Source organism: Balaenoptera borealis, assembly GCF_965194805.1.
Source record: "Balaenoptera borealis genome assembly, chromosome: 19".
NCBI lineage: Eukaryota > Metazoa > Chordata > Mammalia > Artiodactyla > Balaenopteridae > Balaenoptera > Balaenoptera borealis.
This window is the reverse complement of record NC_138878.1, coordinates 29,244,795-29,264,288: the sequence shown is the minus strand read 5'-3', so window position 1 is coordinate 29,264,288 and position 19,494 is coordinate 29,244,795. Positions and strand designations below refer to the sequence as shown.

At 44.6% G+C, this 19,494-nt stretch overlaps 1 long non-coding RNA gene across 2 annotated transcripts in view; it reads left to right on the top strand.

The window, feature by feature from the left end:
* The window catches only part of LOC309616275, a 45,814-nt gene extending 27,432 nt beyond the window's left edge, over positions 1-18,382 (top strand). The window contains exons 2-4 of one of the 2 annotated variants that reach the window (XR_014237403.1): positions 7,957-8,086; positions 10,758-11,007; positions 11,287-18,382. This is a non-coding gene — a long non-coding RNA (uncharacterized lncRNA). Of the gene's footprint in view, positions 1-5,052; positions 8,087-10,757; positions 11,008-11,286 lie in introns of those variants that run through there. The other variant, XR_014237404.1, reaches the window with a different exon arrangement.
* The last annotated feature ends 1,112 nt before the right edge of the window (positions 18,383-19,494 follow it).

Below are 19,494 nucleotides of genomic sequence, written 5' to 3'. Positions count from 1 at the left end.
GGGGGCCACTCTTCATCGTGGTGCGCGGGCCTCTCATTGTGGCGGCCTCTCTCGTTGCGGAGCACAGGCTCCAGACGCGCAGGCTCAGTAGTTGTGGCTCACGGGCCTATTTGCTCCGCGGCATGTGGGATCATCCCAGACCAGGGCTCAAACCCGTGTCCCCTGCATCGGCAGGCGGATTCTCAACCACTGCGCCACCAGGGAAGCCCCTCCACTGTCTTTTGACACTGAATGTCACACTAGTTCTTTACCATTTGCTCCTTGCTTGGTTGCATTTCGTCATTGAACAGTTTTATTTTTTTAACAAAATTTTAAAAAGGATAGGGGTGCTATATTTCATGATATATTTTGTGTTCGAAAATATCTCCCTCTTGCTTTAATACTGGCATGACAGCCTGACTGGTATAATTTACTTAGGTCACCTGTTCTTGTCCTCAGAACTCTGTAGATGTTCCCCAGTCACCTTTTCGGCAGCAAACACTCCTCACTGGGATGACTTCTCAACTGCCAGCGCCTTGATGTGGTTTCTGGGTGCCTGAAGAAATATTTCTTTCCTCTTGAAGTCTAAGAACTTGACCAGGAAATGTCTCCCTGTCTGTCACCCTCCATCAGTATTTCCTGGAACCCAATATTTCCAGGCATATCCTTGTGAACTAGATTCAGTTCTTTCTTCATTTCAAGGAAATTCGGTGCAATTATATCTTTGAATTGTTTTTGGTTCTGTTTGTGGGATTATCTACTTCAGGGTCACTAATTTTCTTTATCTTGCAAAGATCCAATAGGCTTTTAATCCACTAATGACTAACGTCCCTTATCAGTATATTATCTCCCCCTTACCCTCAAACTATAAGGACCTCAAAGAAAGAAAAGCATTTTATTTATCTCTGTTTCCTCTGAGCCCAGTATATAATAGGTGCTTAGCGAGCAACTATGGAATTAACTTGCACGTGACCTTGTCGGTTAGGGTTTAAACTATATTTTTGAGAGAAGTTGCGAGTCATCGAAGGATAGCCGTAGTTGACATGACCTCACGTAGCTTCAAAGTGAGGTGGGCTGGAGGGTGAAGAAGAAGCTTCCAGTGAATGGTGGTGGCCAGAGATGCTGGTTTAGTAGGAAAAGCAGACGTGGTAGATAAACACGAGTATTTTGGACTCTCCCAAGGAGAACAGTCAGACTGGCACCTCTGCTCAGAGGGCAGGCGGCTAATGGAAATGCACTGGGCTTTGGTGCCAGGACCCTTTCCTTTTAGGATTTTTCCTTCTTAGATGTGTAATTATCAGTTGATCTCCAACACCAAACTTGCCCCAAAGGTTGGCACGTTAAATTTTAAAAGTATATTTTTTGCACCCATCAGAGTCCCGGCAGGAAAGGGATGGCACATCCAAAGGGCTTGTTTGAAGAGATTTTGGTGATGACATTCTGTACAGAGGTGTGGGCAGGGCTAAGGGGACCCCAAGGGATGCAGAGGTACCAGCGGGAAGGCGCTAGCTCCCTTTAGCTTAAAGGAGCAAGGGCAGAGAATGATGCTCTGGGGCTTGGTGAGAGCTGTTACCATGGAAGAGGGTCTCCACCGAGGTGCTGCACCTGTGGGCAGAGACCCGCACCCTGTGACCCCAGCGCTGACCAGAAATCAGTGAGGCTGAGGCCGAGAAGGATGTGTCTCTTCCCTTCCTCCCTCTTCTCTCCTCCTCATCCTGCCCACAGGAAACCAGAGGTGAGAGAGCTGGAGTGATGCAATCATTCTTAGAGGTCAGCCCCCCAGGTCCAGAGCAGGGTGGAGAAGGGACAGGGTGTGTATCTGCAGGGTCCCAATCTACCTCCATGGAGACAACCTCCCTCATGATAAAATAAACCAAAGAATAAAATCAAATGAAATTCCATGTTCTCCTATCGGATTGGCAGGGATGAAAATGAAAAGAAATTGTGTGGGGGAGGGTGAGTGGAGAAAGAGCCTCCCTTGCGCATTGTTGGTGGGAGGGTAGCTTGGAACAGCCTCTAGAGAGGGCAATTTGACAGCATCTATCAAAATCACAAGTGCATATGCCCTTTGATGGAGAAATCCCTCTTCCAGGAATCCATCCATAGATATAGTCAAACACGCACACAATGCTGTGTACATACTCATTACCATAGTGTTGGCAATAGCAGAACGTTGGCAAAAAAACTAAATGCTCATCAGTAGAAGACTGGTCCAATAAATTGTGGTCCAACCACACCACGGAATACTATGCAGCCATGAAAAAGAATAAGTAGGCTCTTTCTGTAATAATTTATTGTTAAGGGAAAAAAACAAGATGCTATCATTTGTACTAAAGGGCAGGGGGAGATAGAGATAGAGCTACATGATCTCTTTTGGACCATGGATACGCAAGAAATTAAGGACATGGGTTCGGTCTTGTGGGTGCAGCAGGGAGGTTTTCACTGCGAGACATTTGGGACTTTGTACAATAAGAATAGGTTTTGCCTATTCAAAAAAATGAATGAAGTCGATATTTTTTACAAACCCTATTTAAAAGCTCAGACTTGATCACCACAGTGGAAAATTATCTTAAAAACTGGGTGTGCAAAGTAAAGGAACCCAGGGTGCTAGGCTTCCAGACTCCCGAAGCATCTGCTGTAGCTTTCAGGAGTGATGCTGCTCGTCATGTAAGCCCCCACTTGAGGCCCTGCCCAGGGTGTCAGGGTCTGTGAATCAGTGAAATAATGGAAAAGGCCAGATCACTATCTCCTAGCAGCTTTCTGGCTTAAAGTAGAATAGAAACAGTTGCCTACTCCCCAGCCCACCCCAATGAAACCCCGAGGATGTGCGCCATTGGTAAGGGGAGGTGGCCAAGGGGGGAAGAAACTCCAGGGGCTGCTCTTGGGACTGGGCTCCCGTCCTGTGTCCCCTTCATGCTCATCTGCCTCACCCTCTCCACCGAGTGGCAGCCTCTGACCTATTTGATTCTGACATGTCCCAAGAGCAACTACGTACATTGCGAGAGCTTCCATCTCTCCCCTCTGTTGACCTGCAGGCTGCAATCTCCTTATCTCTGGATGAGGAAGGAGTGATAATACATGTCATCGTGGTAGCAAACATGAGAATACTTGTCTTTTGCTTATTTCATATCCACTTTTATCACACTCCTCCAGCTCCTGCCTCTCTACACCCGTGTCCTCTTGCCGGGAGCTCTCCCACTCTTGCTGGAGAACAGAAGCCAACACCAGTGCAACACGATGGGCAAGATGGAATAAGCAAAATTGGGGTGCTTTCTCCGCTCTGGCCACACTGGCCTCCTTGCTGTCCTGTGATCCCACAAAGCATACTTCCGCTGTGGGGCCTTGGTCCTGGTCATTGCCTCTGCTTGGGACATTCTTCCCTTGGAGAATACGGTACCTTTCCCCGCCTCCCCCAGGCTTCTGCTTAAATCACCCTCTCCGTGACGGCTTCCCTGATCACGCTAGAATGGCAACGCCCCCATCCCCATCCCATGCTGGCTTTACGTTTCTCCAAATATCTGATCACCTTCTAACATGGAATATATTTTACTTATTTATTTGATAAATTGTACATTATCTAGAAGGTGAATCACATAACTGCAGGGATTTCTTCTCTTTTTTTTTTTTTTTTCTGTTTTGTTTGCTAATGAGCCCTTGGCCCCTCTGAGTGCCTGGCACATTTCAATATTCAGTATTTACTGAATGACTAAATAGATGAATTGTAGCCCTTGATCTGACTATTTTTTGTCTGTTTAGGTCTGTTTCTCACCCACTGGGCTGAGGGCTCCTTCTGCTGTTGTCACCCCAGCACCTGCCACCATGCCTGCCGATGCTCAGGAAATGTGTGTTTGAATGAATGAATCAATGATGGGCTCTTTATTCCACCATCTCAATCCCAGATGATTTTCGTTCTGAGGATACAGGACTGACATCAGCCACACTCAAACACAGCAAAGGTTATTTAGGGTCCTTTGCTGATACTTCCTCTATTTGATTCTCCTACTTTTAGTTTGTCAGACATATTTTGGTTCAAGCTGTGTGGAGGAGATGATGAACACAGTTCTAGGAGCTGGGGAATTGTGGGCAGCGCCTGGATGAAGGAATAGGATCTGGAAAGCTGACCTCAGGGACCTATCTCTTTGCTTTCCAAGTGTGAAGTTTAGTTTTCCTTTGAGAAAAGCAGTTGCTATGATGGATCTTGTTCATATGAGAAAGAGAAGCCCCCATTTGTTGATTGTGGACCTTTGGTCTGGAACAGCATGAGGCACTTACATACATTAATTTAAACTTCATGGCAACACCATGAGATGGGGATTTCTTTTTTGTACTCTGTTTGCAGAAAAGGCAACTGAGCATTAGAGAGATAGAGTTAACTTGTTCAAGGCCCTGGAACTAGACAAAGGGGGAACTGGGATTTAAATCCAAGCTTGATAATCTCTAAATCTTCTGCTTCATCTAAAATGCCTCTCTGCCATCATCTTGCCAAGAGTAACGCATTGAGTGGGTTTGTCGTAAAGTGATAGTCTAGTGATAGCTAGCTGCTGTAACATACAACCTCCCAGACTTCAATGATGCAACAATTGTTTATTTCTTATTCATGACACAGTCCCCAAAAGGCCTGCTCTGTGTGTATGTGTGTGGCGGGGGGCGGGTGGTGGTGGTGGTGGTGTATGCCTGCACTCTGCTCCATATGGTCATTCAAGGATTCAGGCTCTTTCCATCTAATGGTTCCTCATCCCTTAGGGAGTCCTCTTCCACTGGATTCTCTTCATGTATCCAGCAGGTGGGGAGGACCAAGAATGAGCAGAGCTGAGAGCACGTGGCAGGGTTTTACGAGCCAGGCCTGGCAGTGGTGTACCTCCCTTCTGATCACCTTTCTTTGGTCAGCACTCATCCCATAGAGGTAGCTAACTGCAAAGGAGACTGGGAAATGCAGTCTAACTGTGTGCCCAGGTGGAAAAAATTGTGGGATTGGATGAACACAAAATAACCTCTGCCACAGGAGAGAATGTAGGGAGTGTTCCAGAACTGAGTTATATAGCCAGCTTTTAGTTTCCATGTTATTAAAAATAAAGGCAGAGGTATAAGTCAGCTAGAGTAGCAGATAATTAAACAACCATTTGCACAGTAGAATCTCACCTGATCAGAATTCTCTGTTAATGTGCTATTTTAGTTAACATGATATTTTAGTTAAATGAGGGCTGGCCAAAACATCTTTTGGTTTCTTATTGCTGAAAATCTTTCCAAGATGTGGTGTTTCACGTTCCTGCCTCAGGAAGTTCAGTGTGGTAAATTCAGCGAATATTTTCTCAGTGAGTGAGGCTCTCCCAAGGCTGCTGGGTTGCCATTCTGAATAAACATCAGTTTTCATGATATACTAGCTTGGGTGTGAAAGGGAGAGCTGACCTGAATCGGCAGTAATCGGAAAATGTCTTCTTTGATTTGATTGTTTTTTTCATTTTTCTGGTTATAAAAATCATTCACAGTCATTGTAGAAATGCTGGAAAATATAGAAAAGTAGAAATTACAAAACAAAGTAATTTCTAACTTTTACAAGCTAGAAATAGCCACTGTTAACATTTTAATTATCTTTGCTTCATTTTTCTCCCTCCCTTTCTTTCTCCTTCTGTCCCTCTTGTATATTTACAGAATTGAGTTAATAGTATAAATGTAGTTTCATATCTTGCAATGTGTCTTATTATTAATTATATGATAATTTTACTGTATCATTAATACGGCTTTGGAAATACCATTCTATACTCAATAATTATAACATTCCACTATGGACAACCATGATAGTCCCAGATCTTTCTCTGCAGTTAAGCTAGCCTTTTTTTCATTCAATATTACAAATAACACAGCAATAAATACATCTATACATAAATCTGCATTTGATTGTTCGATTATTTTTAGGATAAATTTCTAGAAGTGGCATTACCAGGCCAGTGGGCATAAATATATTATGCTTGGTACCCTGACAAACATGGAAGATATTTTAATTTTTATTCATTTGCCAAGTGAAAAAATGGGTTTCATCGATTTTAATTTACATTTTTTCATTACCAAAATGACTTTTTATGTTTATTAGCCATTTGCATTCTCTGTACCTAATCTATTCCTGTCCTTTGACTATATTTTCTATTAACTCTTGATATTTTTTACTGATTTTTTATGACCTGTTTATTCATTAAGGATAATAATATCTTTGTCATTCTTATGGAAAATATTTTCCCATTTGTTTTAAAATTACTGTTATCAGCTTATTAATTTGTCATTTATCTATTTTTCCTCTCCAACGAATAGTGAAGGGACAAGTTTCTGGTTAATTAAGAATTCTAATTAGTTGACTTCTGGTTGATTAAACAATCAAGATTTGGGGGTGGGGTTAACTTGGGGACATGTTGCAAAGTTGTATTACATTTGCAAATGAAATAATGAAGCTGAAAGGGAATTCGATCTGGTTTCCTTTCCCCTATCCTGTTCCATGGCCATTGACAACTCCCTCCATACTGTGGGCAGAGTTGTTTCTTAGGACTGAACATAAGGTAAATAGAAGGCATTGAGATCTCAGCAGAGCTATAATTAACCCTTTTTGATGATGTCAGTAAAAAATCACCAGGAATTTCTGGGAAAGCTAGTAGAGCTTAGATAGATATACAGCCCCCCTCAAAAACAAAACAAAACCCTTGTTAAGTAGAAACAGACATATTTACAAAACATCAGTCTCTTGACCCAAATTCCTAAGGCCCATCCTCAGATAGGTTTTGCAGGCATAACTTTCAGATACATACTTTTCAACTGAGAACTCCTGAAGACAATATAACATTACCCAGTGTGTAATAAAGTATATTAAATGGAACACTAGCTTCTTAGGCTATATTAATTAGGGGGTTCGAAAGTAAATACACTTGAGAGTTGCAAGGTTAAACAGAATTAAACAGGTTTCTTTATTGCAGGACATATCAGAGCTTTTGATAGGCTAATATGCCTATGAATCTCTAAGACAAGATATTCGGCATTCCCACATTTATTTGACCACAGAGACCCCTTTTAAGGAATACCCTTTGATAATAGACTTAAGCAGAACAGCCTTTGAAAAATTCTACCTTAACCTAAAACACTGATTCTAATTGTGTGCATCTCCTCCAACCAGCTGATGGCGGATATATTTGGTGGCATAAATAAATAATTAAGTAGATAAATTAAGTGCTCATTAGTTGTCAAAATCTTTTTCTACTTATTATCCCATCTAATTTTCACAACAACTCTGTTAGATAGACATTATCATTAATGAGGCTATGCGGCTAGTGCCTGAGAGGTCTAGGATTGAATCCTGATTTCACTATAACCTGTGTGACCATAAGCAACTTACTTAACCTCTCTGTACCTCAGTTTCCCAATTTGCATAGTTCAGATAATAATAGCACCTCCCTCATAGAGCTACAATGAGTATTAAAGGAACTTACATTTGTAGCACACTTAGAACACTATATAGCATATCTTATGTATTCAATTCACTTTAGCTATTTTTATTCCCATATTACAGCTGGGTACACTGAGGCTCAGAGTGGTTAAGTAACCTGAATAATAACGTAATGACAATAAAAGGAAAACGTTGGCTTTGAACACAGCTGATCTGACTTTAGAATCTTTTTCTTAAATGTTGTACTCATTATGCTCTGTTTCTGTGAAGAGCTTGGCATCTATATACATCTATCCATATAGTCTGTATAAATGCTAACCGTGTCTTGTTCAGTGGCTTAGGGATGGACCAGCTACTCAACAAAATTCTTGCTTCCTCTTCTATAGACTAGAGTTCTTGAAGTGAGGCAGCTGCCATGCCTGGAACTAAAGGTCCCAGAACTCCTTGCGACTGGCTGTGGTTATGTGACTAGTTCTCACCAATTGAGTGCATCACTTCTGAGGTGGGGTTTTAAATAAATGAGTGCCCTCTTCCTTCTCTCTTTCTGCATTTAGCAAATGGATGCAGATTACTATGAGGCCCCAAGGGATGGTGGAATTTCAAGATGGAAGAAGCCTTGGTCTCTAAATCACTACTTGGAGGAAAGACTCTCTCTGACCAGGTTCACGGGCACTTGACTAATAGGTAAGCCCCAAATAAACATCTGTTGTGTTAAATCATTGAAATGCTGGGATTTAATTGTTAGAGCAGCTAGCATACACACGTCCATTTACTAGTGCACAGTCAGTACAGACTTGAGTATTCTTTTCAAATCGTTTTCCATACTCCTCTGGACAAACTCAGAGAGCCCCATTAGTTCTCTTGAAATTACAGCCTAGTTGGATCATTTTGTAATAGTTCTGTGTCAGACCCAAAATGCAGAGGCTGACAGGGCTGAGCTTGGGGGTGGGCCTGGAGGGGCTGGCTAACAAATGACCTTGCCTTTGGGAAACCTCTGGACAGAAGAGAGAAAGCAGGGGAGGAGGAGGGCACCAGGCTAGCAGGCATTTGGAGATGCTTCTGCTGCCTTTTGATGGCATTGAGCACATTTTGAATTTGTCATCCAATGTTTACTACCAAAGTAATGAAGAGTGTTAATAAGGAAAGGGACACCAAACAGCCCAGCATAAAAGCCAACGGTGGCCATAAAGCTGCATTTGCCATTTATGGTGTTTCCATAGTTGGAAGAAACACTTTTCCTGTACAAAAGATATAACTATATATCTTCTGATTTTATGGGCTGCAGATTACGCTAATTATCATAAAAAATTACTACCGCTAATAAAAATTCTATTATAAGTTACTTATGGTAATCTCCAGGGTACTACACGTAGCCAAGAAAAGGTTGTAATTACATTGCACTGCAGGGAGAGTTTGTTTCTAAAAAATCCCGAAACACTAGCTGCGTCTTTTAACACCTTACCAGCGTGCCAATCCCTTTGCTTCTTCTCTCACCTCCTCCCCAGTTTTTGGTCAAAGGTCTCCTTGTTGTTTTCATTTTGCAGGATGTGGTTTGAGCCTAGAATAATGACCCATCTTGGACGCAAATGACGCAAATGAACTTTCAGAGTTACAAATGTCTGGGTGGATTTGTCCTCCCCTGGGGCCTCCAGCATGTCAATGAAAGGATGTAATAGAAGGGAAGACTTGACAATCCCCGCCCAAAGGGAAACGTGCTTAGCAAAATTGGTGGAAGCTACTGGGTGTTCATGCGAAACACAATGCTTAGTTTTTTGTTTGACAAGACAACAATTGGTATTTTCCCTTTTATAACTACTATTTTTTTTGGAATTGTCAGCCGTGAGGGTCGATGACTCTTCAATGACCTTAAAAACTCTTGCCAATGATACCAATTCTAACTGGTCATTTCACTACCCACCCCCTCCTTAATTCCTCTGCCTTTGAATTAAATATCAAAATAAGACGCCCTTTCGCCCTCCTGGAATGACGAAGCAGTAAATAACCTCAAAGTCCAAGGAGTTAAGCTAAAGTTGGACCCGTGGTCGTCCCTCCCAAACAGGGCTTCAATTGCTTCTGCGAAGGGTGAATCAACATTGTAATGAATGGGCCTAGAAAATGAAATAGCCTATTTGAGTTGCTTTAAAATAAGCAACTTATTTTGGCAATGACTTGTGGCACATTAATTGCTATCAGTAAGGGGAAAAATATGTCTTGGAGCGCTCCTGGCGCATTTCTAAGAGACACTTTGGAGCTGGGTTGTCTACACGGAAGGCTCTGAGTGAGGATTCCTGTGGTCAGCTAGGCCGTCGGGGTGGGTGCAGAGGGCTTCTTCGTCAGGGTGCTCCAAATAGCCTTTCACCACAGCCTGACCTCCTGATGGGGAGTGGCGTGGGCCAGTGGGTAAAAATCATTACACATTGAGATTTCATCCCAGATTAACTTGTTTAGATTTTTTTTTTTTTTTTTTTTATTAAACTCTTTTCAGCTACCTGTTTGAGTACCATGTCTTCCTTCCTGTAGCCTGACTAATTAGATAACATCCCACTTTGAAAATGAGGAAGTTGGAGCTTAGAGATTAGTGATGATCAGAATCCAGTCTATTTTATGTCAAAGCCTGATTCTTTTTTTTTTTTTTTTTTAATTTCTTCCTGCTTTTAATTAATTAATTATTTATTTATTTATGGCTGTGTTGGGTCTTCGTTTCTGTGCGAGGGCTCTCTCCAGTTGTGGCAAGTGGGGGCCACTCTTCATCGCGGTGCACAGGCCTCTCATTATCGTGGCCTCTCTTGTTGCGGAGCACAGGCTCCAGACGCGCAGGCTCAGTAATTGTGGCTCACGGGCCCAGTTGCTCTGTGGCATGTGGGATCTTCCCAGACCAGGGCTCGAACCCGTGTCCCCTGCATTGGCAGGCAGATTCTCAACCACTGCGCCACCAGGGAAGCCCTTGTTTAGATTTTAATAAATGGAAAAAGGAGACTGATGGAGAGTTTGCTCTTTCCCTGCTTCTTCTGACCATCTTGGGCTTGTTTCTAATTTGAGAAAAAGGAGATTCGTTTAGCAGAAAACCGTGTAGGGTCTTTCTGCTCCACTAGAACGCAGATCTCCTGAGGACAGGGGTTTTGTATTGTTCCTTAATGCATCTTGAATAAGCAGAATAGCACTGAGACGAGGTGTGTGTTTAATCCACACTGTCAAAGGAATGAATCAGTGAAGACCTTGTCAGGAAAAACTGAAAATAGAAATAGACAGAGATTACTGGGTACCCTCTCTCGCACACTCTTTCAGGTTATTTGATCCTATAGAGTCGTACACTTTCATTTCTTCCAGCTAGTTTACATACCAGCTTTATTCGCAGATTCAGGATCCTGGAGGGGCAGACGTAGCTGCTCGAGCTTTGATGGCCAAGGCTCACAGGAACGGAGCCAAAGGAAAATTCTCTTTGCCCGTGAAGATGGATATTCAGTTCCAGCCGGTCTTGGAAGAGGAGTTCGACGGCCCCACCCCTCTGACAGCTAGCCCAACTCATGGAAAAGGAATGTACTTTGGCATTGGCAACACTTGGATCTGAACTTCTTCCTTGCCGTTTACTGCCTCTGTGACCTTGGGTGAGTTACTCAGCTTCTTTGAGGGTCAGGTTCTTCATCTCTAAAATAGGACGAATATACCTACTTCCTAGCACAGTGTCAAACAGAATGGAATCCCTAATAAACCTTGCCTTTTCTTCTCTGTTAAAAAGCACTCCACTCACTTCCTGCCATCCTTCTGCCTAGAGTAGGGTACCTCACCCCAGCCCAGGTTCATGACCATCCCAAGCCACACCTTGCTGTTCAGTTAGCTTTCTACGTTTCGGGTACGTCATTTACAAATTATATTTCTGCTTTCAGAGCTCGGTGTGGCCAGGACAAGTGCAGTGTAGACGCTGAAGGGAGGCGAAATGAACAACATCCCTGCACACGTGTTACGTGACAACACGGAGGTTAACAGAATGCGTCCAAAGTCAGAAACACCAGGTTCTTATCCCAGGTTACCCTCCTTCGAGTTGAATGCCTTCACCTAAGTGACATCATTTCTGAGAGTCCCAGTTTTGTCATCTGCAAAGTGGGGATTGCAGGGGAATCAACTTTCAACTTTTAAAAGTTATCCATGCAACATGACTGGCACTTAACAGCTGGGCAGTAGTGGCAGCTAAAAAGGAAAATGAGCACAATAAAAAAAATTCTCTTTGGAATTTGGCAATGAGAGAGCACCAGTGCCGTTTCTTCCTCTCTCGTCCTCCACTCCTCATTTTTTCTTGGAAGTTAAAGAAGTGAGATGTCAGCCTGGCAAAGCGAGTGCTCTTGGTAGCAGCATCTGGGTCCCCGCTGAGCTTCCCAGCATTTATGTGGGGAGCTGTTTCAAGGCCTGTCAGGAAGTCAGGCTACTAATGAGGTGTGGGGTTCTGAGATGTCATTTCTGGCAGCTCAGCTTTGATTTGGAGTGAATCGAAAGCAATTTCATCACCTTAGGGTGAGCAAGCACCTGAACAAACCCCTTGTTTCAGTTAGCCATTGCTGTGTAACAAATCACCCCCAAACTTAGTGTTTCAAAACAACCTTTTATGGCTCATGATTCTGTTGGTTGGCAATTTTGGCAGGTCTCCCCTCAGCAGGAATGGCTCATTTCTGCTCTTCATGGAGTTGGCTGGTTTGGCTTGACTGGGGCTGGAGATTCCAAGATGGCCTCATTCACGGGACATTGTGCCATCTGTCACATAGGGCACCTTGGTTCTCTTCCATGTGACTTCTCTCTCCATGTGGTCTCCCAACATTCAATAACCTAGACTGAGCCTCCTCCCATGGTGGCAACAGATCTCCTTCTGGAAGTTTATCAGAAGGGGTCAGGGTTCTGGAGGTCTGACCTCAGAAGTGGGACAACATCACTTCTGCCACATTCTGGTGGTCAAAAGAAGTCACAGCGCCACCCAGATGCTAGACGAGGGGAAATAGACTCCATCTCTTGATGGGAGAGGCTGCTCACACAATATAAAAGGACATGAAGATGAGAAGGATTTTTGCAGCCATCTTTGAAACCATCTACCACAATCCTCCTTGTAGTCACAACAATCACATCCCTGCCACATGCAAAATACACTCCCTTCTCCTGCACAAATCACATACCATTACAACATTAGTTAGAAATTTCAAGATGTAGTCATTGAAATCAGGTCCAGATGCACATAAAACTCCTTAGATGAAGTTCCTGAGAGAGCCATAAAGTAAAAAGTAAAAGGACTAGCTATCTGCACTCCTGCACCCAATGTACAATGGTGAAACGGGGATAGAATAACTGCAATAGATACTCCCTTTCAAAAAGAAGAAGCATGGGAAACGCACAGCACTCGTTGGTCCACAGCAATTCTGAAACCTAAACTGGGCATACGTTGCTAGGGCCCTGTGCTCTGGGGAGAGGGGGTCATGAAATATTAGTTGACCATGACCCAGTTCTTCTCCCTAGAAGAGTGCCCCTGATTCCATTTTCTTCCCAGCTTTTTTTTCTCAGCTCTCTGGGCTCTTAGCTTTGTCCTTTGAGAGATTCTTCCATTTTCTTAAGAAATGGTTCACATTTGTAGCTGAGTATACCTTACAGAATGTTGGGGGCCCCGAGGCCCTCTTTTCATTTTAAATGGCCCAAGTGCCTTTTGATGCAGGCCCGTGTGCTTTCACCAATACAATAAAAAATTTTGTTGGTTTTTTTTTATCATTAAGATTCCAAAAAAGAGTCACCTAAAACAATAACCGCTATTTATCTTGCTGCATTCAGCTGGGTAGCTCATTCCTGCTCCACATGGTGTCATCTGGGGCAGCTCAGGCAGAGCAGGAGGACCTAGCCTCAAGGAAGTCAAACTGGCTCTGTTCCAAGAGAGCAGAGGTGGGCAATCCTAGGCGTGTTAAGATGGGAGGCTCAGACTGGCATAGCATCTCCGCTGCTGCATTCCCTTGGTGGGGGAGGTGAAGTGTGTATTTGAACTTCCCCTCTCCCCCACTGCCATCGCCTCCTGTCTCCCTTCCATATCCCTCTGACCTCTACTGGTCAGGATACCTCAGTTCGAAGCAGCTAGAGGGTAGTTCAGGGTTTCTTAACCACCGCACTACTGCCGTTTTAAGCTGGGTAATTCTTTGTCGTGGAGGCTGTCCTATGCATTGGAAGATGTTTATCACCATCCCTAGCACCTACCCACTAGAAGCCAGTAGGGTCTCCCCCTCCCAGTTGTGACAAACAAACAAACAAAATGTCTCCAAACATAGTCAGATGTCCCCTAGCCGGCAAAATTGCCCCTGGTTGCAATCCACTGTGACAGTGAAAGGACCACTGGGCTTCATGATTTTAGACAGGTCTGGAGCCTCACCTTGCCAGGTATTAGCTGTGTGATCCCACAATATGCTTAATCAGTCCCCGTGATCTGCTCTGTAAAGTAGGGGAAACTATCAATTGTCCTCCTCCACGAATAAGATTTTGTGAGAATAGAAGGAGATTTTGACTCTGTAGAGCCTGTGTAACTATCCTGTTAGGATTTAGAGGCCTGCTTAGTATGATCTTGCCCGGGCAGTGCTCCATGCACAAAGCCTTTCCTTCAGATAGAAATTATTCAGGGGCTCTGACAGCTATCCATGGTCACTATTAATATTTACCATCATAGCTATTATAGCTATTGTTTATCAGATGCTTCAAGCACGCCTGACAGAACACTGCAATTTATACTCACTATCTCAGTACTGCTCGCCGCAGCCCCCCAAAGGTAAGGATTCTTGGCCCTGTTTTATGGAGATGCAATGGAGCTACAAGAAGGCTAAGAGACCTGCCCCAAGCTAGGAGGTGGCAGAGCAAACCAGATACGTTACCCCTCCCAGGTGGCATCTGTGTCTGACTAGTCAGAGGGTCAAGAGAACAGAGCCACCTTGACAGCTGGGACAAGGACACAGAGGGTCTGGGAGGCCTGCTCAGCCCCCATCAGGCAGGCAACTGCTCCATGGCCTGGACCCACAGGCCAGTGATCATCGTACCAATGATAACTTCCTTTATTGAGCACCCACTATGTTAAGAGCCCTATGTGGACAATCTCATTCAACTCTCACAGACAGTCTAGGAGTTCAGGACTACTATTGTCCCATTTTACAGATGAGAACCCAGAAGCCCAAAGAAGGGAAACAACTGAACCATAGTCACCCAGTCGGGAAGTGGTGGAGCCAGGCTTCCCACACAGACCGGCGACTCTCAGGTCTCTTCTTTGCATTTCACCCTCCAGTTGCTCTGTGCTACTCTCTCCCAGAAGTCAGGGTCCCAGGCACCTTGGATGTGTACAGTCCTTCCCTGGCACCCACATGAGTTCATTCCACGATGCTTCTTTGGGGCCTGCTCTGGCATCAATCTCGACAGGCAAGCCCTTCAGTCCTTTCCTCCCAGCAGACAATGCTTTGGATTCTCCTGATGTTTTATTTCTTGCTCTGCAAGCTCCATTCTGGCCCAGGAGGTGGCTGTCTGGCACATAAACTTGGTGTTGGGTAGAATCACGGCGCTCGTTCCCTAAAAATTAATGATGGCAGCAGGCGTTCACCCTACCCTGGCTGGCCTCGTCTCCTGGGCACTGAGCAGTCACTGCACAGGCCAGCCTACACCCTACCACCCAGCGAGGAGTCACACTGCCACCAAGAAAAAAATAACTGCAAGACGCCCATTAGGAAGGAAGGAACTGCGGGGACTGAGTGGCCTGCTCAGGCGATGAATAGGTTTTCTCAGCACACAGATAAACAGTTTATACTTCTGAAATCCTGTGTTTGATTTTCACATCTGCTCGCACTCTTGAGATTGGCACCGAAGGCAACCAACCTTGCCCTTCAGAGTGGCAGCTGGATGGAACCCGAAATCAGCTTTTTCCCACCCGCCCCACCTCCCCACTGCCTGAGCTGCGGGGCTGCATTTTTGTGTTGTTGCTGTTGGAATGTGTTTTCACTCAGGGAAGGAAGGTTGTTGGAAAAGGGAGATTTCTATTTCTTGATTCAGTAAATACCCATTGAGGGCCTACGACATGCCAAGTGGCTCCCCACTGCATTTATGTGATGACAGCAGTTTGGCGTGGTGGAAAGTCTGATTGGGCATGTACTATGGCAGCATAAGACAAAGGACAGCTGGGACAGGAGACAAGCCTGGTTAAAAAGCGCCGCTCTTCCAGATAATAGGTTCCCAAGTGGACCTCATGCTGCTGTTTATTTTTTAAAAAACTCGTACCTTTCGAAGTATATAAAAGGAAAAGTTTTCAGAGGATCAAATCTAGGAAGTATATGGTGGGTTTCCATAAGGGTTTGTGTGTGTGTGTCAATTGATTTTTTTTTTTTTATTAAGGCTTTTACTTTTTTCAGAGGAAAAAATTGTCTTTTTCACAGCAAAATTGAGGAGAAGGTACAGAGATTTCCCATATATCCCCTGCCTCCACATGTGCGTGGTCTTACCCATTATCAACCTTCCCCACCCGAGTGGGACTTGCGTTACAGTTGATGATGTTACACTGATTCATCATCACCCACCCAAAGTCCACAGTTTACATGAGGGTTTCCTTCTTGGGGTTATACATTCTATGATTTGGACAAATGTATAATGACATGTGGCCACCATTACAGTATCACACAGAGTATTTTCCCTGCCCTAAGAGTCCTCTGTGCTTTGCCTATTCATTCCTCCCTTCCCCCCAAACCCTGACAACCACTGGCCTTTTTTTTTTTTTTTTTTTTTTATTTATTTATTTATTTATTTATTTATGGCTGTGTTTGGTCTTCGTTTCTGTGCGAGGGTCTTCTCTAGTTGGGGCAAGCGGGGGCCACTCTTCATCGCAGTGCGCGGGCCTCTCACTATCACGGCCTCTCTTGTTGCGGAGCACAGGCTCCAGACGCGCAGGCTCAGTAGTTGTGGCTCACGGGCCCAGTCGCCCCGCGGCATGTGGGATCTTCCCAGACCAGGGCTCGAACCCGTGTCCCCTGCATTGGCTGGCAGACTCTCAACCACTGCGCCACCAGGGAAGCCCCACTGGCCTTTTTAACTGTCTCCATAGTTTTGCTTTTCCAGAATGTCATATAGTAGGAATCTCACAATATTTAGCCTTTTCAGATTGCCTTCTTTCACTTAGTAATACACATTTAAGATTCTTCCGTAGCCCTTCATAGCTTGACAGCACATTTATTTTTAGAGCTATATAATATTCCGTTGTCTGGATGTATTACTGGTTTTTTATCCATTCATCTACTAAAGGGCATCTTGGATGCTTCCAAGTTTTGACAATTATGAATAAGGCTGCTGTAAACATCCATGTGTAGGTTTTTGTGTGGACATAAGTTTTCACGTCCATTGGGTAAATATCATGAAGCATGACTGCTAGATCATATGGTAAGAGTATATTTAGTCTGGCAAGAAACCACCAAACTGTTTTCCAAGTGGCTGTACCATTTTGCATTCCCACCAGCAATGACCGAGAGTCTCTGTTGCTTCAGATCCCACTAGCATGTGGTGTTGTCAGTGTTCTGGATTTTGGCCATTCTCATAGGTATGCAGTGGTGTCTCATTGTTGTTTGAATTTACATTTCCCTGATAATATAGGATATCGAGCATCTTTTCATATGTTTATCTGCTGTCTGTATATCTTCTTTGCCGAGGTGTCTGTTAAGGTCTTTGGCCCATTTTTTAATCAGGTTGCTCGTTTCCATAAGGTTTTTAGTCTCAGAATTGGTTATTTGACCTTGGGCAAGGCATTGCTTATCAGCTTCCCCGTCTGTATAATGGGAGAAAGGCTACGTCAGCGTATTTGTTTGTTTTCCTTGAAATAGAACTCTTTTTTTTTTTTTCCAAATGAAATTTTTTCTGGAAACCCAGTATCTAAACAGAGTAAAAGGTGCAGCGCAGGGAGTGGATCTGGGACCCCAGCACTTGAGATCCTGCTCATTCTTGAGAATCTCCAGGGAAACATAGGACTCTATAGCACTGTGTGACATCCCTTGGACGACATGATTTCCCAGCTTTCTTCCAGCTCCGATTAGGAGAAGTGCAAAGTAAAAGAGAGAATTTAGGCTTGAGACCGATTCTTTGTACTTGTGGAACACGGTATAAAATCTATCCATTGCAATTTCCACTCCATTCAGAGTGACTTAGGTAAAAGGAGGACTTGACTGGTTCCCAGAATCCAAAGGAGCCCGTAAAGCCAAACCAGACTGAACTACCAAACTACAGGAGGAGCAGAAATATATCTGGGCCCCCAGGACTTTCTCATGCCTTTTCTTTTCTAGAATTCTGCTTGATGCTTCCGTTCTTTCTCTACATGCCTTCTTCTACCTGTGGTGGAAAATGTTCACTGACAGATTGGGGCTTTTGATTCCATCCCTGGAGACAGTTTGCCTCTCTTTCCTGCTTCCAACTTTAAGTTCCCAGGAGGGTCTCTGGCTGATCTAGTTTGGGTCAGGTGCCTACTTCTGGACCAAGGAACTCTGACCAGTGGGGTAAAGTCATATACCACTCCCTGTGTGGTAAGGGAAGCATTTCCCAGAGGAAGTGGAGGGGTCACTGGACACACAGAGCAAGTAGGTGTCCATGGCCCTTGTCTGAGGCTTTGAAAAGCTGTGGCACACAGATTTTTTTTTTTTAATGAATGAACTACAGTTTATTCATAATTTTTTTTTAAAATTTTTATTTATTTATTTATTTATGGCTGTGTTGGGTCTTCGTTTCTGCGCGAGGGCTTTCTCTAGTTGTGGCAAGTGGGGGCCACTCTTCATCGCGGTGCACGGGCCTCTCACTGTCGCGGCCTCTCTTGTTGCGGAGCACAGGCTCCAGACGCGCAGGCTCAGTAGTTGTGGCTCACGGGCCTAGTTGCTCCGCGGCATGTGGGATCTTCCCAGACCAGGGCTCGAACCCGTGTCCCCTGCATTGGCAGGCAGATTTTCAACCACTGAGCCACCAGGGAAGCCCAGCACACAGATTCTTAACCTTCGGTCTGCATGAAAATCCCCAGGGGGTGGTTAAGACCAGGACTCTCAGGTCACAAGGGTTTTGCTTTGCTAAGTCGGATGTAGGGTTCAGGAATCTTCATTACTAACAATCTAAGTACATTCAAATCTTACTGCTCCTCAGATTACAGCTTGAGAAAGGTGGCAGTGGAGAAAGCTGAGCTTTTCTTGTGCGGAAAAGAAGGCATTTATGCTTCAGCTAATCCTCACCCTTCAGAAAACAGAAATGAAGACCAGGCAGAGCCAGTGTCCAGAGAGCCAAATCGGACACTTGTAGCTCTTGTGTCACCCCACATGTACCTCATTTAAAAAAAAAAAAAAAAAAAAAACCGCCAGAGTCCTTGAGAGGCAAATTTCCGGAAGCTCCAGGAGATGCTGATGAAGAAGTTGGTAACATCTAATGAGAAAAGAGGGGTTGGTCGCAATGGAGCCCTCAGTCTCCATGTGTGGCTCTCAAAAGTAGTACCACCAAATATAGCCCCATGAACCAAGGGGCCCTGGCCCAAGTGTTTGGGGCCGAGGAGTCAAGGGGTGGACCATCTTCAGAAAGGGAGGTAAGCAGCCTGATGTGTGTCCAGTAGTCAGGGAGCGAAGATGAGTGCTTCAGTGAAGAATGGTGATGGGGCTTAATGAGGGCAGGTAAACAAGGCTGGTAGGGCATTCACTCGCAGGAATGGCCTGGGATGGATTCATGAATTTTTTTTTTGGTGGTTTATAAGGGGCTGAGAGATTTGGTACACGGATCTCTTACGGCTCAGTCCTAGAGCTATTGAAGTTGATTTGCGTTCACATCAGGGGTTAGTCAGGGACACAGAACCCACATCAGATAGTTCAGTCAGGGGAAATTCACAGTGAACCAAAGAAGCTGGATGAGTTGAAAGAGCAAACCTAGCTCTCAGCACCAGCAAGAAGCTGCTGTTCCCTCGGCCATCCAGAGGGAGCTGGGACCGGGAAGGATGTGGCTGCTCAGAAGGAACCAGAACCTGCAGAGCCAGAGTCGAGACCATGGAAGGGGAGCTGCCCTACAGGAGGCTGAGCCAGGCTGGAGACGGAGCCGCTGCCCGGAGGGAC